This window comes from Tribolium castaneum, chromosome 8, assembly GCF_031307605.1.
Source record: "Tribolium castaneum strain GA2 chromosome 8, icTriCast1.1, whole genome shotgun sequence".
In the NCBI taxonomy this organism is placed as follows: Eukaryota; Metazoa; Arthropoda; class Insecta; order Coleoptera; family Tenebrionidae; genus Tribolium; species Tribolium castaneum.
The window spans coordinates 9,572,629-9,599,281 of NC_087401.1; the positions used below are offsets into that span (position 1 = coordinate 9,572,629).

A 26,653-nucleotide genomic window follows, 5' to 3' on the forward strand; every position below is an offset into this window, starting at 1 on the left:
TTTTCATCGAAGGGGTTGGCAAGACTTTTCCCGTTGTTTTGTGAAATTTCGGCGGAAAATTTACCAAAATTATAATGTGGGTGGTTTTAGCCTAATTATTGTCATAACGGGGTTAATAAGACACTAACAAACGATTAATTATTAAACAGTGCGTGGAAATTATTATTAGTAGCAGGGGGTTATGTTCGTTGCCGGGTTTCGGTTGGCAACATTTTTTTCCATGACGTTCTTCATTTGTTTTTGAATCAAGCAAAGTGAGGCGTCCTTTTTAAAACCAAGGTTTTTGTGTAAAAAAACGGTGATTAGAGTGTTTGTAACAATGCGTAGGTGTTAAAATATTAATTATCGAACGATCGCAATGTGTTTTTTGTGAAATACGTCGCAATCTTGCGTTTTTTGTGCACGATAGAAGAGGCAAGGGATGGTCGCTCGAAGTGGAAAAAATAAGGTAAGAATGAATAACTTAAGAGTTTTTTATTGTTTATCAACGATTTCTTATCGGAAGAGTACTTCTAAAGAGATTTTGACGCGTACGTAACTAGAGTTAATAAACGTCTAAAAGTGGTCATCAACAGAAAGGGCAATGACAGAACAGTACATCACTAGAAAAGTGTCTGGTTCGACGGGTGCCGTTTTCTAAGCTTGTCATGCTCTCCATTGTTTTGAAGCCGCTTTGACTTTTTAATGTCAAATAAATTGTTCTTTACGTTATCTTCGACAAATCTACATTTCCCTAAAACGGACCGAATTTTTCAAGGGAGTTGTGACCTATCAATAAATCATTAAATGTCAAGGGTTGTGTCAAGAACCTGCCCACTAGAACTTATTAAGGTAACTTTAAATAACAAACTTTCTATAATTCGGGCCTTTTCACTTCAATTTGCTGAACAAATAGAACAACTCGGTGCAAAAATTAGTAATAGCACAATGCGTATCGTCACAAATTGTGTTTATTTTGTTTCCAGAAAATTTGGTTTTTAAAGTAGGGCTGTCAACTAGAAAACTAAAAATTTTTGCTTTTATGGGTTTTGTGACCGTTTCTACCCTTTCAGAGCGGTATTATCGAATATCTAAGGTCAGATAAATCTACCTTCAGTCTTAAACGACATAAACGTCAGTTGAAAGAAATGTAGATAGGGACAAAAATGAACTTCTCGTAAAAACATTTTAATAAAAAAGGACGTTTAATCGTTTATACAGAATGTATCAGAAATACGTGTGCTAATTAAATGAAATCTGATACACCCTATGTAGCAAAAAGTTAATTAATGTGAATTTGTAATAAACAAGTTCGAAATACATAGATTTTACGTTTTAAATAGTTTCTTCAAAACCTTACTTTCAAGAGTTACATATAGATAGAGACAATTTTATATTTGATGGCGAGAATAAAAAACTGTTTAATGTCACAAAACCAACGGTGTCAAATTTTTCATGAACTTTACAAGTGGGAATAATTTTAAGGGACCTGGGAGCGTCAGTAAATCAACAAAAATTATCATAACAATTAACGAAATTTTTTGTTTTAAAAAAAAATATACAGATATTCAAGAAAAGTCTAATTTTAATAATAATTTATGAATTTAACATCCAAAATCACTGTTGTCATCTGAACTATCTTCACCAAGATTTATAATTAGTTCTCAGGTGTTCTGAGTCGCCACCCTGGAACTATTACTTCCAGATGCCCTTCGTTACTTAAATAATTATCGTCATTTGTCGTTACGGCGCTTACACACATGTTCTCAAATTTTGTTATATTTAGTAACATTAGAAAATTTATTTTCTGCCAAAATGTTTGCAGCATCAAGCTTAAAAGTTACATTATTTTTTGCAACATGATTCTTTACTATTCCCTAGATGTTCTCTATGGGATTAAGATAAGGGTGATAAGAGGGTAGTCTTAATACTTTATGGCCGTATTCTTCTAACAATACATCAAATTTGTATGTTACCTATTACCTATGTAGTACTCTATGTCTTTTGATGATATCATAGAGTTGTACTTTGTAACTTCTTGGGTTAAATCGTATATTTTTCTGTTCAAGCCAGTCATTTCTATAGACTCGCTAGGTTCAGCTGTACATTATGATACGATGCATTGTCCGTTACTACTACGCTATTTGGTGTTAAATTAGATATTAATTTTTCTCTTAACCATCTGACATAATTCTCTGAGTTCATCTCATCATGATAATCCCCGCGTTTAGTTCCAGATTTAAAAATTAACAATGCGTTTGGTATAAAACCCATTTTTCTTCCAGCATTACCATGATTAACCTTTTATCTTTAAAAATATTAGTAAAGGGACCTTTTGACGAACCATCAGTCCAACATTTGGAACTTGTGTGGTCGCTCTGAATGTACGTTTCATCTACGAATACAATAGGTCGGTCTTCACGTCTATACTCTTTTATTTTTTCTAAGTATGTGATTTCATCACAGTGGTTTCAACTAAAATTTTTCTGTTGTCTAAAGTGTTTTGAATCCAATTCTTCGCAAAATTCTTCTAAGACACGATGTGCTGCCTTTTCATCCAAGATCTTTCTTCAATTTCTTATTTAAATGTTCGACATTTTTTCGTCAAGTGAATATTGTAAATAATGTTTCTAAAATCATTTAATTCAAAATCCTCCAAATTAGTAATTGTATATTAACTTATCACAGAAATTCCATTGTTCATTTCAGCAGAGACCGTCCTTTGCCTCAAAATCCTTTCATTTGTGCGAATGGTCACTTTCGTGCATTTGGGTTATTCGTTCTTTTCTTAGTAGCTTCAGTGCTAATTGTTTTTTCAGAGCTACTATTTTGGCGTTAGATTGTCACTTAACGTTCCTAAAATAACAAAGGACTTTAATGGTGTCTTCGCTTTTTCATCCGCTATATTTTTCAGATGGTATCATGAAATAAAAAATTATAAAATGTAATCGATCTTATTGGTTTACAACAGAGTAGCTAAAAACAAAATAAGTAAATATTTATGCGTGTTTCTAGTAGTTTACGTTTCTGTACATTTATTGTTATACTGATGCACGGTTCTGTTAATGGAATTTTCAGTAAGTGCACTTTACAGTAACCTGTAATCAGTTGTCTCTGGTTTCATTGTTTTCGGCGGTGAGATGGCGCCACCATACTTGAAATTTTGCCAAATTATTGCTTTATTTCCAAAATCGGAAACCCATTAATGACGTCACCCTATTCCTGTCCACAGGAGCGTTTAATTCGCTCAGTCCCGCGTTAAAATCTCACATTAGTCTCCCCGGAATGGAATTTCTTACCGTTGCCGATACATTTATTCCCCGGGTCCCGGATTTAAATGAAATACTTGTTAAATGTCCCAGAAAAGAATTTATCGGGATTTTTATGATTGTTTTCCGGAGTTATTTAATTGTCGCGGTAGGCGAGGCGACCACACTCGGTCGCCGCCTGCGATGATGCTACCGAACCGAATAGATTGTCATTTGTTCGGCGGTATACGACGAAGGCTTTGATCTTCGCCGATTGCGAGAGTCTTTGAACAATAAAATCGAGGAAAGAAAAAACCTCAGATAGGTGCTTGCGGTTTATCATTACAGACGCAATAATCGACGATTTTTTTTACTTTTTGGTTTTGTTTCTATTTCTATACGTTGGCCATAAGGTGCGTTATCTGGGCTCCTTATCGGGGACGTCTTCGACGGCGAAAGGGGAAAAGGGGCACGGGCATGCATCAAAAATATAATTACAAAGTGGGCGGGTTGGGACACGAACCGATTACGCCGTTCGACCGGTATAGAAGGTTGTTATTATGTGGTGGCAACCCTGCGAGCGTGCATATACCGCTTCTGCTACCGTAAAAGCCTCGGATGGAATAGGTTTTGGGGCTTATCAGCGATCGGAAACGGCCTTGGGATTATGGTACTTGAAAGTACTAAGTACCTACCGCACAAAATTTAAATCCGAGTGGAGTGTCTTTAATTAGACGTTGCGAGGGACATATAAATACTGTTATTTGTGTTATGATTACGTTGATTCACACTGTATGTAATTGGTAGTTGTAATTTATCATTGCACAAATTACATTTACTTTTCTACTGAGCTTGCAATAATTATGATTACAATGTTCGCAAGAAATATGTGGCGAGTAAATAACTAAGTTATTTTTGTTGCTGACTTGTTTATTAATGTGGAAAATACATAAACAATTATTGCAATACAATTAGGAGGTCCTAAACATTGATTTCTGTTATTTGCCAATGAAATTTAAGTAGTAAAAGAAAATACATGTGGTTATGAAAGTATGAAATAAGGTTTATTTTCCCACAATCGCAATTCAAAATTTATACCTCTCTCCTACTCCTAGCCCATAACATCCTTCGTGGCTCTTCTATTTGCAGAATGGTCACTATGTTAAAAGATGAAATAATGAAATAGTTCTGTAAAAAGAATCTTAACTTGAAAAAAATATGTACAACTATAGTTACAAAAAAATCCACCCAAATTTCAGTAATTGCACAATAATCCACCAAAATGGATCCATAATATTTCCAGATTAATTTTCATAATTCCTATGTAATTCCAAATTAATAATGCTGTAAGGTCTAGTGAATTCAACGTAATTTTAAGCAGTAAATAGTTTCACAAAAGTAATTCATTAATAACTCCACTAAAATTGCAGTAATTCCAAAGATTCTTATAAATCTAAATTAATTCCAGTAATTAGAATTTAATTTTAACATAAGTGCAACTTAATTTTCGTCCTTTCTATAATTCAAAATAACCAACCTATTTCCGATAGTTCTTAGAAATTCTACGTAATTTCCAAATAATTTTGGATAATTCCAATGAGAATTACAGACCATTTCTAGTAATACTACACAAATAATTTCGGTAATTACATCAATTCAGAAGATAATGTAAATAATTCGATGTACTATTTCGCAAAAAATATGAAAAATGACAGAAGTACAGCTCAGTAATATGTGAGCTTTCAAAATTTAAGAAATTTTGAAAAAAAAATACAATGTGATTAACAAAAGGAGGATCCTTCTCTTCGATATTCACTCTTAATAGTATTCGGAAACGCTTCAAGAGTTTTTGTAAACAGTAGGTTGAGAACTACTTATTTGTACAAAATTGGAATTATGTATTTTAAAATATAAACGATTGGCAAGTTTTTTAATGTCAATAATAAAAAAAATATTTACGCGTCGATAATAATTTATAGTTCATTTTTTTAAATAATTAACTGTCAGTGTCAAAATTCTGCTAAAGACCAGACTATATCACCCTAAAAGTTCGTGTTCAACCACTTTTAAAACTGGTTATATTCTGTATTTGACGTTTTGAACACCAGATTTGACATTTTTGAAAATTGGACATTAGTGTTAATCGTTAATTCTTTAGTCTAAAGGTGGTCTAAAATAACTAAATGTGTTGTTGTACGTGTTTTAAATTGGAGACAACTTGAACAATTTGGAAATTGAATTTGCCAGATAAAAAATTACACCAACCTTAATTCAAAAAAATTACTATTTATGATGATGCCAACCTGACGGCTCTTTGACAGTTGATTATAAAAAAAATCGACTATACTTATATCTAACCAACTATTTGCTGAAAGAAATTTGTAGTTAGTTTTATGACATTTAAAATTGTCCGTTTCCATGACAACGAAAATAGTTCAGCTCTTTTATTTTTGTACCCATAGGTGGATACACGTTTCAGTACGTTTTTCCAAATTTTAAGTGAATTTGCGAATTTTTTATTGAAAAATAACAAATAGAAAAGATGTTATATTTGTTGAGTTTTGTTACCTGTATTTCTGATGTACCCTGTATTACAGCAGGTTAAAAATTAGTGCAAACTGAAAGTAAATTAAAAAAACAATTAGCCATAGCCATAGAGTGCCATAGAAATCAATTTATTCTACACGGGCAACAAAAATATTCAGTACAATTTTTAACAACGAATATCTCAAAAATTGTTTGAGTTAGACATACAGAATAACACAATCTTGTGGAACATTTCGTTCATTTTAATTTTATTCATCACTAGTTTTATCGTAACACGAGATTTAAACCGGCTCTTTACTGGACCGGAAATTTTAAGTGTGTTTACCTTCCAACTAGTCCAAATACGACCAAAAATTATGTTTCTATTTGTGCATTTTTCAACTCAATTCTTTGATTGGACCAATTCTCTGGCCGCTGGTTCACGACCGTTATACGAGAAGAACAAAATAATTTTTGCAAGTTGAACATTTCTTAACCCACCCCCTTTATTTGCCAACAATTTAAAAACACCCCCTGCGATATCCTCTCGCGTTCATCCTTATCAGCACTTCCCCAGACGGTCGCCCGACCATCCACCCCCGTTTTGCCGCGATACCATCAGCGTTAACGGGCGATCGCCGCCGCCGATACCCCGTTTTGATTTACACACGACTTTGTCGTCTCTCGATTTGCCACCACCACCCCTCCTCTCTCATCTCATCTCATATCTAGTTGCCGGCGCGAAAAATCGTCCGCCCATCAGATCACAGGTGGCTGCTATCATTAATGAGCCAATTTAAATGCATAACACAAGGGTCGCGACCGATCGCATCCGACCGGTCCCGAGGGGCAGACCGATTGCCGCCCCACAAGGACCCGAAAGACATCGACTCTGTGTTTTTAGGACGACGATTGGATTTCCTCTTTTTCTTGCAAGGGGACGGTCGCCGGTCTGTCTTATCACGACTGAAACACACCCCAACGCACGCGGCTCTATCCCCTTTATATGACGGGATCATGTGTGTGCATGCGAGTGATCCTGTTCTCGACAGATATCCTGCCAGGGACGGCGAGTTCACGCGTCACTGCTCCTGCAGGAGAGAACCCAAAACGCACACTCGACTTATTTGCACCCCTGCAGGAGAGAATTTCACGTCGAATTCTCGACACGCGGCCTTGAAAGTATTGTTACTACCTACTGTTACTAAAGGGTGATTCTGATTATAACAGCATTAATAGTATAAATAGAATTTCTTCGTTCTCCACTTTCCCCTTGACAGTTTTTGTTTAGACCAATTTAACACATTTATTGTGTAGTGGTGAAGATTGTTCGAATCTTTAAAGAATTACTCAGGCTGCTCTTGTTTCCCAGAACAGTATACTAGAACTGCTAGTACAATAGTGGTAGTAGTAATGCCAATAAGACGGAAGAAGTCTGGAAAGTCACTCGAGCAAGAGAACTAGCTGTTTCAAGAATCTTTGTAGAAATTAAGAAACCTTTTCATTAATTTACGAATATTTATGCAAGAGAATTTGAGGGTAGATCAGTATTGACGATCCCTGACATAGTAGGCACACTACTGATATCGGCACTTGTTTTTCTATGATAATTATTATTGTTAATTAGTTGTTGTGTCAAGTTTTGTTTAAGTGCGTGTTGTTCTTTAAAAGTTAAATGGTTAAGCTGGTTGATGACAATTTTTAAAAATGGAAAAAAGTGAAGTGATAAAATATGTGCAAAAAAGGGATTAACACCAACTGAAATTCACAAGCATATGACAGATCTTTTAGTGGACTCACCACCTTTTTTCCAAGTGGTAAAAAGCAAAATATGGAGTGGCTTCGTAGAGGTTTTCCAACCTCCATGCAAATTTCGAATTCAACGGGAGGCTGGAAAGATTTTGGCCAGTGTTCTGGGATACAGAAGAAATTCTAATGATCGATTATATGTGTGGACACACAACAATGGGCTTTTTATTTGCAGAGTTAATCTAAAATTGCCCCAATGCATCAAACGAAAAAGACCAGAAAAGTTGCTACTCAAAATTTTGTTCCATCGGAACAACTCTCTGGTAACAAGAGCTGCATTGTCCTGGCTTTGGAATCCTAGAACATCCTCTACATTTAACAGACCTGGCACCCAGTGATTACTATCTATTTCTAAAATTAAGAGAAAATCTGCGTGGGAAAAAATATGAAGACTTTAATGAAGTTTTGACCGCAGGAAATGGCTGGTTTAAGGGGCAACCGGAAAACTTTTTCTTAGAAGGCACTTGAAGCATTGGAACATCGGTGGACCAAGTGCATTGAAGGCCAGGGAGATCATGTTAGACTATCATAATTGTACTTGATACCTATGCTAAAAACTACCAATAGCTTTATCAAAAGAAGAAAACATGTGGAAGTTACTCACAGCAAAGGAAAACATTTTGTCTTTTGATAATAAGCATTAACTTTGGGAGATGATTCTACCTTTATTTTAAAAGTTTCGTTTTTAAAAGTTTTGAAATTCTTTTTGGCTTATTTGAAAGAGAAGGTTTAGATCTTATCTTTGGTGTTTTTAAATTCTAAAAAAGTTAGCAAACTCCAAATTTGTAAGATTAACTTTGCAGAACTTTAAACACCCATAACTCAAAATTTCCATATGAAATTCCATAATTTTTATTTCACTAAATAGTAGAAAATTTTATTCTACATCGATCTGTATTAATGTTCCCTATACTTAAGTTTAACAGTTTTCAAATTATACTAACTTTTTGATGGCATTGAGAAATTCATTCATCATAGCTTTTTTCACATAGGTTGCTTTGGAAACGTTATTAAAATACAGGGTGTTCGCGAACTTGAGGCGTTCTTTTTAACACGAGATACATTATCCTTAATAGTTTCAGCCTAAATCATTTTAATAAAATGTTTATAATTACGGAGATAATTTTAAGTTTTTCTAAAATTTTGAGTCCGGTTCTATCCAACTGCCGTTTTGAGATGAGCGCTTCAAAAAATCTACCTCATTATTGTGGATACCAGATTTTCGAAAATGTTCCTTTTATTATTATTTTTTCATACTCTAAGTACACTTTGTATGCCTCAGCTGCATTCTGATAGCATTGCATATACAATTTCATGAAAGTTGTAAGATTGTTATTGTAAATATTGTAAATCTTCGACTAATTAGATGACAGTTGTAACAGTTTTTGTTGATTACGCCAATGATTCTTTAATTTTTTTGATCTGAACAGGGTCGGCTTTCAAAATTTCAAAAAAAAAGAAGTCTTAAAAGGAACACTCAACTTCGCGAACACCCTGTACAAGAAATGAAAGTTTTTCAAATCAAAATTAAATGAATTTATTTAGTTTTAACAGAAAGGAAACCAAAATTTTGAACTGAACTTATCGTTTATTCAATGAGAATTTTTTTTCTCAAACTGCAAATTTCTGGCAGTGTTAAAGAAAACCAACATAATTTGAAAATTATCACAGATAGGTATAGGAAATGCTAATACAGATCGTTGCAAAATTTATTTATCTTCAATCTAGCTAAATAAAAACTGCCCAAATACGATTTCTAAAGCTCTAAAAATGGCACAATTACCGATATTTGAAGTGTAAGGTATAGAGAAATCTGATGAAAATCCCACTGAAGTAATCCGAAAAATCAAAAAATGCTATGAAAAATATATCTTTCCATTTAAAATAAGAAAGTTGATAGCGATTTCCGGTATAACCGGAAGTGCCGCCATGTTGAAAATATTTTAATTCAGCTGTGTCCAACGAGTTATTCAAATAAATCCAACTGATTCAAATAAATTTATTCTTCTGCTCTATCGAATGCGTTATGTGTAAATGCAAAATTTCAGCTAGTTAGAATAACAGGAACCCTTTTAATAATGTGACTTTTAAACACTCATAAACAATTTTCATAGGAATCCAGATATCTCGACTGTTGCCCTTAGTTTAACAGAAGCAATTAGAGAATCGCAAATCATTACCACAGAGCACATAATAGAATAGCAGAGATTTTTGAAGAATGTCACTATATTTTATGGAAATAAGAAAGCTGCTGCCCAGCTGAGCCCCGGCGGAACAGTTGGGATTCCGTCAGCGCCCTATCATCACCATAGTCATCCCTTAAATCTACCCCAATCGTCCCTGTGGACCAGTTGACCGAATGTTCGCTGACGTTGAGCGATCGTGTAAGTACGTCCTCGTAGAGAGAGAACGGATGGCACCCCCGAGGCGCGTATACACAGATACAAACAACGCGAAAAGGGGGTCACCACTTGGCCCTCTCGCATATGGCAACATTTGTTCCCTTTGCAAAGAGAGAAAAAAACCATCCGAGATATGGCTAAACAACAATTACACGATGTAATTGCGTTTTTAACCCCCGGAGACGACTGCTGAGGGTGTATATGGAGGACCGAAGGAATATAAAATCGGAAACGTTCATGTTATGAAATATTAACGGAGTGATTCCGAACGATGATGGATGCCGGCGGCGAATCTTTTGTTGAGGAACCAACAATATGTTCGGGTTCTTGTTTATTCTGCAGTTGAGTTAACCTCAATTGATCAGAACAAGTGCAAAGTAAACATGGCATGGATATGATGTTTTGTTGGCAAGTGCATGGCGTTTATTCACTTCAATTGATCGAAAAAATTAAATAAAACAACAGAACGAAACGTTGCTTCAGTATTTTTTTACGTGGACATTCTATTAACATCTTGACTATCTAAAGCGATCTCGTTTTTATTTTATTTGTAATATGTAATAAAACCAAAAAAAAAGATGCAAATAAATTTGCATCCATCAGTCTTTATTTACATAAAATCATCATTTCACTTTCTAGTCGTCTGATTACGTGAAATTTTCATATCGTCGTTAATTCGTGTGTAATTACTTCGTTTCGCATTGTATTTAGTCAAACTAAAAATAGACAAAATTGATAACTAAACGTCGAAATTACACACATAATTGAATATATTCATTAACATTCATCGTCATGTAAATGTGCCGTCTAATAGAGGGTAATAACATAGTTAAAAGAGCACAAATTATAGACTGAAAACCTACCACAATTACGGTTTTTCATGAGGATCATAACACGGAATCGTAAAAATGTGATGTATGATGCGATCCGATAAATAGTTCCACTGCTTTGAACTATTTTATTAAGTGCCCTGCAATGATAATAATAATTTCCCCTCTTAATTATCCCAATTAGAGGCGAGGAGCGTCGAGCTTTGTAGGGGGTTCCCCAAGTATACCGTCATCGCGTGACTTTTCTCCCCATCGCCGCAAAAAATCTGTGATTACCCTCAAAATTAGCGGTCATTAGTTACACAAATCAAATTGGTGACGGATGAAGATGACGGTGAGATCGCCGCCTCCGGATTACACTCTCGTGTACATGTATGTATGTATGTGTGTGTTAGAAGGGGGGCCGAAGGGGGCGCCTCGGGCCGGTATTGTTGATAGCTATCCCTGGTTGCCGGGGTAACGCAGATTAACGGGCCGTGCGCCCGATGTCTATTTTGTACAGGTCGTGGCAGAATGCCGATTCAATCATTGTACAGTCGAGGAGGAAAGTCGCGGCAGAAAGGCGCGTTCACAACACAATCCGCGATTGCTATTTTAAAATTCAATTAGAAGGATAAATTAAAATTTTCTACCAAATTAACAGGACACGTTATTTTAATATTTTTAGGTGTAGGATTATTTTTAGTCCGTTTTTTGTGAAAGAAATACGCTTGACAATTAACTGATGATAACGGATGATGATCACATGAGTGGTAATCAAAAACTAATTAGCGTAGGCTCTGCCCCAATGATGATTCTAAAAATTCAAATTCAACTTTTCTTACTACGTACAGATCCGGAACAAGGGATGAGATGAAAGAAAGAAACTTAAAACAAACTTCAACAATTAATAACTTTTTATTTCAACGAAAAATTGTTATAAACTGCGTAATCCAAAAGTTTTCAAATTATGCCCGCTAAGCATAAAAATGAATAATTTTTTGTCGAATTTGCTGTTTTGTTAAAATTTTGATACACCATATACCATGGTATTTGTTTTCAACAGGTTGCTGCAATTTTTTGGTGTATTTTTCTAGAGTTTTTGACAAAATTTCCCAAAATTGAGACTCTTCTTGAACAACGTGCTAAACCGCTCAAAAACTGGCAAAGTAATGGCATTTTGACCTAATTTAGTGAATTCACGTGTAAAATTAAAGTTGAACTCTATACTCAGCTTACCGTCCACGTGGCCGTGCGAAACCACTAATTTGAAACTCAATTTTTAAGAAAAATAATAAACAAAATCGTTTTTTTATAATTGCATGTTGTTCCTAGGTTAACTTATTACCTCTTAGACCAGTTCTTATCTCGATTTAAATATTTCTAATTAAGTTATATTTATCAGGATAAAGAGCGTAATAATTTTAATGTTTTTATGGAAAAACTTAAGGTTCAAACGGCAAAAAAATAAAGTATTGCAAATAACTCATATACAAGACCTATTAAAAAAATATCAAAAAAGTAGGTACCATTTTTCGATAAAAAAGTAAAGTGACGAAAAACAAGATTTTTTTATTTTATTTTTAAATGACTTTCTTTTTTTTAAGTTTATGTTTATTGTTGCTGTTATGCTATTGTTTCATGTATATTGAACGTAAAATTTTTTTAATAGAAAAGTAAAGTAAATCGACTTTTTAACTCGTTTAAACTCAGTTACAAATACTTAAAATTAGGTTCAAACAGACCTACGAGGTAATTACTCAATTTAGGAACATCCAGATGTAAAGAAAACATTTTGTTTATTACTTTTAAAAATCCGCGCTTGCTTGATCAGCTCCTCTCCGTACGTTCTGAGATCATCCTTAAGAAAGTATCTCAAAAAAACGTGCTTGAGAACTTGAAAAATACGATGTCAACGCTTTTTTTGTAATAATTGATATAAAAGTGTATAAAGATTCAAACTTTGTACTTAGTTTAGCAAGTTTTCGGTTTATTTTTGACGAATTTTTGCGAAATGCGTTTCTCAACAAAAATGTGACAGTCAATAAAATGCAAAATCTGAAAGAATTTTTTTTAACTTACTTAGCAAAATTCCATTATAAAATTGCGTTTTTATATCAAAATATACTTAAACATTTCGGAAATAAAATTAACTAGACGCCCTCTGGTGATGACTTTTGAACTATGTCGAAAACAGTAAAGAAATTTTCGTAATGCCACATTTAACTGACATTTAATGAATTGTTCAACAATTTTGCGTGTATAGTGTTAATTACTTACAATAGAAAGAATTACTTTAAAAGTACGTGGTGGTAAATACTAGCGTTGACTTTGGTTCTGTAGCTTTTCGTGGTATAAAGTGTTTATTGTTGGAACTTGAAAGTTGATAAAAAGTGAAAAATATTTAAATTTTGATTACAAAGTGTTATCAAACAGTTGTCTAATTAAAGATTATAAGTAATGGATCACAGCGAACACAAAGTTTGGCTCAAGAAACCAATAAATTAGTGAAGTGTTATGAATTTTAGGTTAGAATTTTCCACTGAAAAAATCATGAAATGCTGCGGTAAATCTACAAAACTACAATAAAGATTAACAACTGCTGATACATTTAAACGTAAATTATGCCAAAAGGTAGGCTTTGCAATGTCTTTGTAATAATTTTCCAATAAAGAAAGTGAACCAAATAGTCATTCGTTATTTGTGTTTTTCTCGTCATCTCTCATTTGTCAACATAAGTTTCTTGCATCAAAGATGCAATAATCAGTCCACATAGGCAATGTAATAATTGTGAAGCCTCAAAATTCGTACAACGCTCAAAATATCCGAATAAACATTTTCCCGCCATTTATGGTTACTGTTTTCAACCTAGCTCAGTGGCGCCCCCAACGGTAATTTTACTTCCGATTAACAAATCCAAAAATAACATAGGGTTTATCTTTTTTATGTTTGTTTTGGGACGAAATTTTATTAGGTAAGCATTCATGTTCTTGGGTGAAAAATGTAAGATATATGTTACGTAATTTTTGACCCAATTTATTCGTAATTAAACAATATTATAATTCATTGATAAAATCATCGGGCTTATTGACATTGTTTTCTACATTTTTATTAACAACTTAATAAACTAAGCTTTGAACATAATAGACTTAAAACCTATTTTTGTAAAAAAATATTTTTGTATAATAGTGGTATTTTTTTTGAAGATTTTTGGATTTGCACTTTAAAAATCGATAACTCTATCATTTAATGTTGAAACCGTATTGAAGGATTGGGGGCAATTATTCAGTGGGTTCAAATTTGGAAAAAGTTAATAAAACCATAAGTTTTTAACGTTAAGTTTGAAGTATTCGTTTTTTTTTCAAATTTTTCCAAATGGTAAGCCTCAATTTCTTCTTCACGAAATGGAAGCCAATTTCCCTCGAAATTTCATATATTTGTCTGTGATAATTTTTGAGTTATATCTTTTTTTTTGATGGATAAATTCTTTACAAGTTATAACTCAACATAACCCTCCTCGATTAAATCAAATAAAATTTGGGGCATTTCGAGGGGCATTTGCAAAGTTCTGCAAATATAACCGTGTCAGAGTTTTATGATTTTCCAACATTTTTCGAAGACGGCTAAGGGAAGCCCTAAGTTTTTTGTTTCAAATGCCCAAATACGAGTTAAGAATGGCATTTAACAGACTTTTTTCTTGAATCTGTCTTTTCTTTATTCAGTGTGGCAAACTTAATTTACCAATCACATTAGGTATATTTTGATCAGTTTTGGTGGTAGAATTTTATTTTTAGTTTGAAAAGTGTTGATGAGATAAAAGTGTTGGTTGTGAGCGAGCCACAGCATCCGTGTTTGCCGACGCGTCCGCTAGGTGGCCTGCGAGATAGAGCCGTCACGGGGCGGCGGTTGGCGGGGCAAGAGCGGTGGCGCTATGAATATAGATTAGCTGTTTTGCCGCGGCCGTTCGGTGAGGCGCGAGAGATGCCGCCGCCACCACCGCCACCGCCGCCGCCGCCGCCTCCAGAATACGACAGGACGATGTCGTTTTTACCATCACCCGGAGGTCTCTCGAATTAATCCGGGCATCAGTGACTTGTTTCACGGATGCCTGGTCATTTTTCTCTATACCTATTCGTATTATTATGTTGGGAGTATAGTAGGGTGTTATAAAACTGAGAGAAGGCCTCGGATACGGTTACCCAAATCCCTCCAAACAGTGGGACAGGTGGGTATATCGTGGTGTAGTTAATCCCGGCTGTCGTTGCCTGAGCCGACTGTGATCTGCTGGGTTTTTATACCGTGTTGAATGAGAGATCAACCAGCCGGAAGAATCTGTTTGACACTTGGCACAATGGTGCAAGACCACACGCATAAATATTGCTTTTGTTATATTATATGGACGACGAAAATGTTACAAGGGAAAAAAGTCTCTTGCTCGAAAGGTATAGTCGATGACTTGTGAACGACTATATGATGGAAAATTGATTTAACTGTTTCATTAATTTGACATTTATGAGGGTGGATATTGTAGAACTCGTATACGCTATAAATTGCTGTTTTTACATTGACGTTTGATTAACTAACTATTCACCAATTTATGTTATTTGGCATTTCGCTAGCTATGAAAATTTTAATTCATTTTGGTAATTGTTTTCAGTTTTTAACATACTACATTTTAGCTTCTATTCACTAAACTATTTTTAGCAATACCTGTTCTGTAAGTCATCATTCCAGTTTCCATGGTTACCCTGAAATAATAGTTTACTTACAGGCCGTGGTCTGTAAGTAAATATTACATACCAACGTATGCCATGAAAAATTGTGTTCCATGAAAAATTATGCACAAGCAAAACTTACAGCTTTTTCAATATTATCCATTTTTCTATTTTCACTTGAAATACCTTCAGAGCAGTATTGAAGCGTTGATTTTGCAACCAATGTTGATTTAAAGTGATGTTTTGTATTCCTAATACCACACAAATTTTTAATTTAACAACAATCTGACGTTTATAAAAATACATTTTTTACTTTTCCTTATTTGTACAGGTACTGCTAAAAATAGCTTACTAACCTCAAACTATAAGTTTTTTTTTTGTCTCGAACGCTTAGGAAATCACGGTACCTTCGGTTTCCCAATATCGGATTCTCGATCGAAAAAATTGCACTTACAGTTTACAGTACGTAATATATTATTATGTAGCTGTAGCTATTCATAAAAATATGAACTTTGTCAAAAACATATTAACTATTTCACTGAACAGACAGATGAATCAGTGATAAAAATCCATATTCTTCAAGCTATACATCAGTTAGTTCGCTTTTATTGAACTATCTTTAGTTATTCATTAACTATTAACTAATTAAACAGTAGAAACAATTAGCTGACGGGATATTTAATCACACTGACACTTAACCAAAATAAAAAAGCTAATTAATTATTTTCAAATTATCTGTTTATTTATTTTAATATAATGGTGATGGCGCTATTAATTACTCTACTGTCCAACACCACAATCCTCTTGTAGACGAATAGTAGGTATTTTTTTATGGAGAAAAACAAAAAGGAAAATTTGTAAAACACTATTGCTGTATTTTTATTATGATAGTTATGTAGGTACTTATACTTTTGTCCTTAGAGTACCTACCACTTACCTACAGTGGTTAACTAAGTTAATTAACAAATTTCTGTTTAATTAAATCTTATATTGCGAGATATTTAGGTAGTCTGCTATTTTTATAGAAGTACTCGTGTACCTACTGTATCTCAAAAAGTAATAGTAGTTACACTGAATTTAGCATCATTTGCTATTAATTTGAATGAATTTTTTAAGAATTTTTCTACAATTACTTTTGGTATTAATTATAATTCATTCTTTAAGATTAAGCCGCAACAGAAAATTATTTACCTATTATTTTTTGCAACAAATTATACCTAAATGTTTTTTTTGTGCAAAAAATACGTAATACAAATTTCAGTGCCCAAAAAGATAATTATATTGAAGATCCGTAATTCTGGACCTAGCAACAATTTTTTTATGTATTGTTTTAAGTAACATCATTTAAGTATCGTTTATTTTCGAATGACACTAGAAATCATAGAATTTAGATAAATAAATATTTTATTGATGTATGGTTTTATCTAAAAATAATAATAACTTTTATTTATTCCTACTTTATGGGTTTTTTTACCTCTTTCAAGTGCACGTAAATTGCGCTCTAAATTGTCTGTTGAGATACAATTACTGTGGCTCCTGGCGGCCTGATCTTGGACACACTCTATACAAAAACACCGTCGACACTTGAGAAAATGCAAAAATCACCTTTGGTTCACTCACAACTGATTATTACCGAATTTCAACCGTTTTATTTGTAATTAATTATGACAAAGCAGTCACAATAGAAATTGAATTTTGTCACCAAAATACGAGTTGCCGCAGTACAATCAATTAATATTATTTTTTATAAGGAACTGTGTATATAGTAAATGCATATAAAAAAAGATTAAGTACCTACCGATTTACCGGATAACAAACGCTGATTTCTGTGTTGTTATTAGAGTGGAAATATACTTTTAATAGACTCACCCTGTTTAATGCTTATTAATAAATACGTACATGTTTAAAGTATAGGTATGTCGTTGTTTTATAACAATTAATATGTTTTTTAAGCGGCAGTTTTGTTTTTAATACACCGGGGTAAAAGAGACTATTATTTATTTCTGTTTTATGATAGATAACAATCCATTTTGTCTCTATTACCTTTTGATCCTTCTTGGGTATAAAGTTTCGGTCTTGTGTGATTATTTGGCGAACGTGAATTAACAAGAAGTCGATGACTTCCGAAGGTCGCGCCACTGAAAAATTAATGGCGTGTTGGAATACGACGAAGGAAAATTAGTGGAGTCATTCTAGACCTATAAATCCAGTAAGCTATGACACGGGCATATGCTCCAATTAAACGGTGCAACGAATTCAAGCCCTCACAGCCAACTACACTTAAGGTTCACACTCTGTTGAAACCGATCTGGAAGTCATTTTACACCTATCGAAAGAATGCAGCACACACATACACCTATACAACCGATTCATTAATTTTTTTTTCTTTCTTGTATTTCAAACCCCTTTTAAAACTCCGGTCCTGATAGACATCTCTACTGAAATAATAAAAACCGATATAATATGTGCGTGTGTGTGATTTATAAAGTGTTCTGCCTATAGGTCGATTTTATCAAAAGTATTGTCGAAATTTTTTTCTCGTTTCTTTGGGACGGTTTATAAAACATGTGTCTTCCTTTCGGGGGCCACCGAAACGAGAGGCAGGACAGCGTAAGTTAACACCTTTAATATCGTCGACCAATCGCTTCAATGCCAGGTAAATCTAGTTGGCTTGTGATGGGGCAGAGCGCATCGCGATTAAAGAAGACGAAAAATCGGCGGCTACCAGAAGGTGATTTTTCAACGACACGACGGTTTATTAACTGTTGCGGGATGTGGGGGTGGCTGCAACTTTAATTGGAAGTTTACAAACAGTAGTAATGATCAACTAATCATTTCAATATACCTACCACTAGTTTAACTCTTCCAGAATCATTTAAACTTTGATTTTTTTAAATCGCAAGGTATAAACCGAGAAATTTAAATTGTGTTTTTGTTTGAAACTAGCGGTCTTAGATAGTTCAGAAAATAAAAATACCGGGATATTTAAAAAAAATTCATTCGTGTACTATAAAGCAGTGTATGGCAGCAATTATTGTTTGTAATGAATTGCTTTATAATTGTGTCTCAAGCCCGAAAATGCGAAATATCCGCATTCAGTCCCCCAGCCGCCCCCGAATCGCAATTGCTGATTCCGCTGTTGCGAAAAACCCTTATCTCGTCCGAGTTTTCGTCCTGTGGGATAGCTCAGCGAGTCAGAATAGTCTCTCGCTTTTGACATATTTATATGATAATTCGGGTGCGTAACGACCTAATGCGTACACGATGCAGGGTGCGTGCTGGAGATTACCCGGAACAATACAAGCGTATCTTGATCAACGTCGGCCATGTGTGCGTCTGTAAAGTGCATGCATGTCTGGAACCGACAGCCGTCGTCGTCCAGATTAGCCACCCTCAAAAACCACCCCCAGCATCTCGTCGTAGAAATTTTTTGCGAACAGGTTTCTAACGAAATTAGCGATAAAATCGTCCCCTATACTACATCTTGTATATACGCGTTTTCCTCCTTCCTTATTCCAGAGGGGTGGTGTCGACTATTGTGCAAATAAATTGGAAACAGCGGTCATGAGTGAGCGCGCTGCGAGGCACCTGATAACAACTCGTGTAAGGGGGTGAACTTCCCCCCTATTTTATATAAATAACCATTTACTTGACTAATGTACCCATAAGAATTCCTCTGTGGTTGGTTCTATTGTGCTACGGACGGCTATATGAATCTCGGACCAGTTTTGTGCTATTAAGAGGGGCCAACCGAGTTTTTGTTACACGGAAATTATTGCTCGATTGATTGCGAATGTACTTACAACTACTAGGGCACTCGAAGGGAACTGCTAATTTGTACAACACGCCGAACAGTGATGTCACAATTATTCGACAACATGTGATGAATTACAATTACTTGTATAGTAAATTCATTACTACTTGTTTAAAATTCAAAATATGCGATTCAAATCGTCTACAGAAAACAAAAGACATGAAAGAATCGATTAGATAATAACAGAAATAGGAACTTCTTCCAGTTATCCGAAGATTCTGAAGTTCAGAAAATTTGATAATTGTTTATCTACCTACATTGTGAAACTGAAAAATGGATAACAAGACGGAGAAGTCAATAATTGAGGTGTTCAGTACTATTCGGAAATAAAATTAACTAGACGCCCTCTGGTGATGTCTTTTGAATTATGTCGAAAACAGTAAAGAAATTTTCGTAATGCCACATTTAACTGACATTTAATGAATTGTTCAACAATTTTGCGTGTATAGTGTTAATTATTTACAATAGAAAGAATTACTTTAAAAGTACGTGGTGGTAAATACTAGCGTTGACTTTGGTTCTGTAGTTTTTCGTGGTATAAAGTGTTTATTGTTGGAACTTGAAAGTGGATAAAAATTGAAAAATATTTAAATTTTGATTACAAAGTGTTATCAAACAGTTGTCTAATTAAAGATTATAAGTAATTGATCACAGCGAACACAAAGTTTGGCTCAAGAAACCAATAAATTAGTGAAGTGTTATGAATTTTAGGTTAGAATTTTCCACTGAAAAAATCATGAAATGCTGCGGTAAATCTACAAAACTACAATAAAGATTAACAACTGCTGAAACATTTAAACGTAAATTATGCCAAAAGGTAGGCTTTTCAATGTCTTTGTAATAATTTTCCAATAAAGAAAGTGAACCAAACAGTCCTTTGTTATTCGTGTTTTCCTCGTCATCTCTCATTTGTCAACATAAGTTTCTTGCATCAAAGATGCAATAATCATTCCGCATAGGCAATGTAATAATTGTGAAGCCCCAAAATTCGTACAACGCTCAAAATATCCGAATAAACATTTTCCCGCCATTTATGGTTACTGTTTTCAACCTAGCTCAGTGGCGCCCCCAACGGTAATTTTACTTCCGAATAACGAAATAAGTCCATTTTGACGAATTTTAGTTACGAAGGTCCCAAATTTGCTGGTATTTTGCAGATCTGTTTTATGTTGGAGTGGCATGGTTTTTAGATAATGACTAAAAGACAATGTAAACTATACAATAACATAGTTAGAACATTGTAAAATTTTGTTTGAAAAATAATTAAATAAAAATTTAATAAAAATAAGGTGTTGTCCAATCAATATTAATAATGCATTTTTTCTTCTTCATAACTTGTAGTCCGAAAACTCATGATAAAAAAATTGTTTTCTTTAAGCTCTAAATTTGAAAACAGATTATTTTTAAATGTAAGTAAACAAAATAAATATCTTAATAAAGTCGGCGTTCTTGCGAACGGGACACTAAGGGTAGCAGCTCTTTAAAGTTTTTATTTTTGTTTTGCTTTCTCCCTCAGGAAGTAGTCATAAATTAATGAAATTTTTACAGTAGTCTTTTCGAGTGAAAGAAATATTATATAATTTTCTTAGTTGTTATTTTTAAATGAAAACGCAAGATCCAGAACCACTATTTTAACATTTTTGTTTAATAAAAACTACCTCTTTAAATATATTGTCACTAACTTCCCGATGGTAACAATATTGTCTTCAAATTTCTGGAAAATACGTAAAATGAAATGCTGACAATACTTTCCCTTTAAATTAATTGGTGGACTTATCTCATTATTGCACTGAACAAATGTTCGGTGTTATAACAAAATTGTTTAATAACATCTAAATAAACTAGTTTATTGCAAAACCAGTTATTGCATTTTAAAGAGAGAATTTTATTACATACGTGGCTATATTTAAAATTGGATTTATTTCTTTGTAGCATTAAATACCCCAATTATTACTGAGTCGTTTCTAGACTGTCTAAGATGGTAAGAACAAAGAAAACTCTTAGAAAAGCAAACGAAAAGTAAATATAGACGTACAGGGATACATATTGTAATGATATGCTACGAAGCGAGAACACAGTTGAAAAAAAAAAAGAAAGATCAAAAACGCATAAGAACAGTAATGAAATCAAGGAGCTTTCGAAGTTATGCTGAAATGTAGTTCCAGATTTCCCCGCAAAAAAAGGACAAGGAAAGGTTACTTTAGGCCGGAAGGAATACTAATGTGGTTTCTCCCCAACCTCTTAAAAAAAGGACAAAATTTGACCAACAGAACTAATCGTTGGCTCAAACGTAGCGAATGGAAGGAACAGAACAAGACATCAGGATGGTTTTACAATTTGATGTTAAACTTTTCCAACACATAAAAAAAGGACAGTGTTTGTGCTTGACTAATAGTTTGACTAAATACATACCGGGTGCTCAAAAACCGGGGCACCAACTCAATGGAGTGTGGTAAAGAATTGCTTACATATAAAGGTAAAAATAGTAAAAAAACTCTTTGCATTAAAGTTATTGATAAATAACGAATTTTAAATAAATGATATGTGGCAACGTTGTCTAATAGTCGTGATCGCAATAGAATTTGATCAACAATAAAAATAAATTATTTTTGAAACGGTTTCCTAGGAAATAATTCCCAGTGTTGGCACATTTACAAACTGTGATTTTTTTTGTAAATTTTATTTTTTTTTAATCAAAAAAACTGCTGAAGTCTGATGGTAAATTTAAAAATAGTTATTCATCGTTGTGTTAGGGAACGATTACTTAGTGTGAAATATATAAATATTAAAAAAATAATGAAAACTGAAGAAGTTAACAAAATAAGTTTGTATCAACAGATTTTTTAAAATATGACTCTAGGAATTTTTTCACGATTTTTCCCGTGATGCACACATGCTTCTCAACAACGTACCACTGTGTTGGTGCGCCAGTTTTTGAGCATCCCTGTATACTATAGAGAAAAAATAGACAAAGGTTCTCAATTATATTTATGACGTTCCAGAAATAAAGCTATCGTCGACTGATGTGTCTATTGTTGATCTTTTTCTATAACTAGTCAAAGATTTATCAACAATTACCACATTAAGAGCATAAATTATTCGACTTTTTTGGTCAGTATTAAAACGTTAATTTTAGCTGTTGCCACCATGACAGTTATACATCTATACTTTTTTTTTTCGTTGACAATCTGTTAACATCAATACTACTTATCTACAGACTGATCCAGAAATACTATGTCTGTTGGCAATACAGAATTCAAATTTACAAAATCAGTTAACAACAATTCAACTATCTTGTGAGGTTGTACGTTGTACGTTGAATAAATGTCAAAAAAAAAAGAATCTGGTTCCAGTGTTGCAAATTACGAACAAAATATACTTTCACATCTGTTGCCAACAGACTCAATTTTTCTGGATAAGTCTGTATTATGAATTACTTTGTCTAAAAAAAATTTCATAAAGTAACTCTTTTTGTGATTTTGGCGTTTAAAAACTTAATTCCTGCTTTATGGGGTTTCTAAGTTAATAAAACAGTCCATTGAGGTACAATTACTGTGGCTCCTGGCGACCCGTTCTTGGACACCGTTGGCATATAAAAAATGCAAAAAATTGCGTTTCTCACATTACACTTTATTACTTTTAAGTTATCCATAGGTGAAATACCGGATTTCTACCGTTTTTATTGCATTTAAATTTATAGTAAATATAATAATCCTCAAAATCAAAATTGAAGCTAAAGATAGTACAAAAAAGAGTTTGTGGTTAACGAAAAAATGTAAACAACTCTTTGGTTACTCTTAACTATTAAAGGCACTTACTTGCTATACCTACTGTTTGTTCGTGCAATAAATTAATAGTGAGGGTTATTAATTACTTTTTTTTTTAAGAAATTCGTTCATTATATTAAATAAGTATTTGAAGAATGTATCCGTGAATATGTAGGTAGTTGAAACTGGAATGAAACGAGTAATTGCACTAAAATGCAATTGAAGAGCAAGTAATTAATTACTTCACTCGCTATGAAAGTAAGTGATTGTAATTAATAATTAGTTAACAATGGCTTTTTAGGGCCAAAAATTAAACAGTTTTTTACATATTATTTAAATTAATTGAAATTATGGTAAATTTAAGCCAGTCATCAATAAATAGTCTCATAATTATTAACACCCATTTCTGATAATGATCACCTGAGAACCATTTCAGTTACCTCCCCTAATAAATCACAAGAGACATGTTTATTTAAATTGTAAACGCCATAACTAGGTAATAAATCCATCATATGATTTTATTCGCGATCATTATCATTTAAAATATTTATGTAACATTAATTATTCAATCATGAATTGAGCAAACCGTTTGAAAACGGTTCAGTTTTTTCGTCCATAGCTTCCAGTGGGTGCTTCGTTTCCACCACCCTGTTTTTTCTTTTTCGTCAACCCCTCGGAATCGTGTTATTTTGTTGTCGAAACAAAGCGTCGAGCGTAAGGTTTCGGCAAATACTCGTCGTCTCTATTTAAATATTTAACGGGTTTCTCCAATTACCCCATTGTCGTTGTGTCTCCCGAGTCGCAGTCCGGGGTGTCGTAAATGTTGACATAACCGACACGTGGCCCGATTATTCCGATTTGATTCGTTCGAGCGAAAAAAAATATATTTTTTTTGGTTTCTCTCTATCTTTCGAAAAGGTTGATGTTCGTTGAGCTGTCATGCAAACACACATAGATTGGTTTTCGTGCCGGTTAATCGAAAAACGAAAGGCTTTGGTCACGTCAGACACACTTGCTCGGGCTCTATCTGCGATCTCGTGTGTGTGTGCCCCCATAAAACCCCCGAAACTAGTACGTCAAGAACAAATGACTGATTCTCACATCGAGGAGGCATTTGACGGACAAGCCGGCCGGGAAACATTCGCAAAAGCGAAATGAGTGGCATTTTTGGTTTATGTAATGTCTTGTCATTATTTTTTCGTAACAATTAGAGATTAATTTAATTAAGTCAGCGATAGATACATGATCCCGATTGTAATCAGAGCATTAGCCAAACAATTTTTTCTCTCGAGTCACGTAAAGTGCAACCACTGCTGATTTTTCGAGATAAGATCGTGCTGCCTTTCTTATTTTGTAAAATGTTACACGCACGGTTAGGCAAACGAAAAATCCTTTTTTTCGCTTCTTTTGTATCCGGTGGTTGTTCATTTTAATCTTGTTTCGAAGGTGTGAAACGATTTGGAGACGAATGTGTTTTCACGATTAGTAATCGAATAAATCCACCCTAATTCAAACGAGCCACCCCACAAATGTACGATTCTTCTTTATCGGCGAACGTATAAATGTAATGTGATATAGTTTGTGTTTTTTATGTTATCAGTGAGAGTTTGACACGTGTCTGAAATGTTGTGGTTTGTTTCTGGTTTGTCTGTCATAAATCAGCTTCTCGGGCGACATCTCGTGGTATTGATTGTAGGGAAGATTTGCCGGAAGCACGTCACTTCTTGTAAATTTTTTTCCAACATCATTATTATCTTCATTTAATTCCGCCTTAATACGTTTTAAATTGGATAGTAATAATGACGGTTCTTTATAAATGAAACGCGCTACGGTCATCATTAATAAACTCCTATATATGTATATAAAACAAGAGAGCTTACTGTTTGTACGTCAACATTAACGCCGTTAATGAACTCGAAAATAAAAACTACAAGTCGAAAAGTAGGAAATAAAAAAAAGGAACGAAAACAAACACGGACTTTATTCAGCGTGTTGTGATGCGCGCTGCTTTTATTTTTAATTGACTTATTAATGTCTCAATTTGGTGAGAGTGAGTGTTTCGGTTGTAATTTTTTACCGCGCTGACGACGACGGTGACAAATCCTAAATCCTGGTGTTAATGCCCAGATGATATAAAAGGTTGATTTAAACGGTGGACGTTTAACGGCCGTTTTAGCTGCCCCAGATTATTTTAATTACCTAATAAATATTGTGGGTCATTAAAAATACATGTGTTGACCGTTTCACTGTGCTGGACATCAGCGGGACGTTAACCCGGACGCGGGACGCTAAATCATGACTGTTTATTTGGAAAATTTTCATTGAATTCGATGATACAGCGCGATTCTTTTCTTTTTTAAATCTCTCCAGAAAATTGCAAGAAATATCATTTGGAATAACAAACATCAAACGTAAGTCAGGTCAGGTCACAGAATCAAAAAATTAAATTGAAATAAAAACAATTTTTGTCTTAAAAAGAACAAGCATTTTGAAAAGAAGCAACAATAAAACAAACGAAAGGGTATTGAAAGTTATTAGTCGGAAGTTGATAGAAAACCGCAAGAAAATTCCCATCAATTGTCCATATGAGTGGCGACCTAAAATCCAATATATTTTTTTCGTTCCATCTATCCATCACACGCCACATCATGATCGTACGTTTCGATCTCATCGTCATCATCATCATTGCACAAAAGCTTCTTTTATTATTTTTCACGGTCAAAATATCAAGCTCCCAAACAGCACGACGATTAATTACGTTCCCGTGGTACACACTATATGCTTCGTCACCTCACCTTCGCAGGAACACGAGAGGAACACTTGATGTGCACCACGAACAATAGAAAACAGCCAGTCATACACAGGCGATCGCCGCATGCAAGGTGGCCGTGGAACATCCGAGCGTCGCCAATCGCCCACTGCGACCGAACCGAATCCGATTTTGACGGAGCAAACAAAAGGCGAATCTCTTCTTTTCGAGCTTTCAAAAATTGAGCCATCCTTGGGATTTTTTCAAAGGCATGAGGGGGAGTGCAAAGGTCAATTTCGTACAACAACTACCGAACATATTTCATCGAAAGAGAAAGAGAGAGAAAGAGAGCGGTGACCGGCCCCACAGTACCGCAGACCACTAGATATAAATCATAGTTACGGCCGCTAATGTCACAATATCGAAGTTGGCTCGGGGCGATCGCCAGTTGTTAATTTCACCACGACGACGAGATGCTTGTCGATTTCGTTAGGAATGCGGCCGACGCCATTTTGCAACCGACAAATCGAAAAAGAAAGAAGAAAAAATTAACAGAAGCTCGGACTTCCAAGAGAAGAGCTTTCGCGCTAACCTAATCAAAGCATGAAATCACATTTTTGAATGAAAAAATTATGAAAAACGAGCTGTTGGGCGACTGACCCAACACTCGCAAGCAATAAGTGGCCCTTCGTCATTGTTTTTTTAATCTTTGGCAATAATATGACACTTTTTTGACATAATAAAAATTGGAAAAAAATAAAACGTAGATAAACGTTAACGTTTAAAAACAAGTTTGTTAGAATATGAATGATAAATAAAGAACAAAAGCGTAACC

At 34.2% G+C, this 26,653-nt stretch overlaps 1 protein-coding gene and 1 long non-coding RNA gene across 2 annotated transcripts in view; one reads left to right on the forward strand and one right to left on the reverse strand.

Annotated features, from left to right (window-relative positions):
* The first annotated feature begins 179 nt into the window (after nucleotides 1–179).
* Nucleotides 180–26,653, forward strand: part of Lim1 (LIM homeobox 1) — a 93,235-nt gene continuing 66,761 nt past the window's right edge. The window contains exon 1 of the mRNA XM_008196717.3: nucleotides 180–448. The gene's annotated coding sequence lies outside the window, so the exon portion shown is untranslated. The remainder of the gene's footprint in view (nucleotides 449–26,653) is intronic.
* On the reverse strand, nucleotides 444–4,409 carry LOC107398103 (uncharacterized). Its single transcript, XR_001575051.2, has 3 exons — nucleotides 3,013–4,409; nucleotides 2,659–2,955; nucleotides 444–2,609 (listed from the first exon to the last, which is right to left on the reverse strand). It is a non-coding gene; the product is annotated as an uncharacterized LOC107398103 (long non-coding RNA).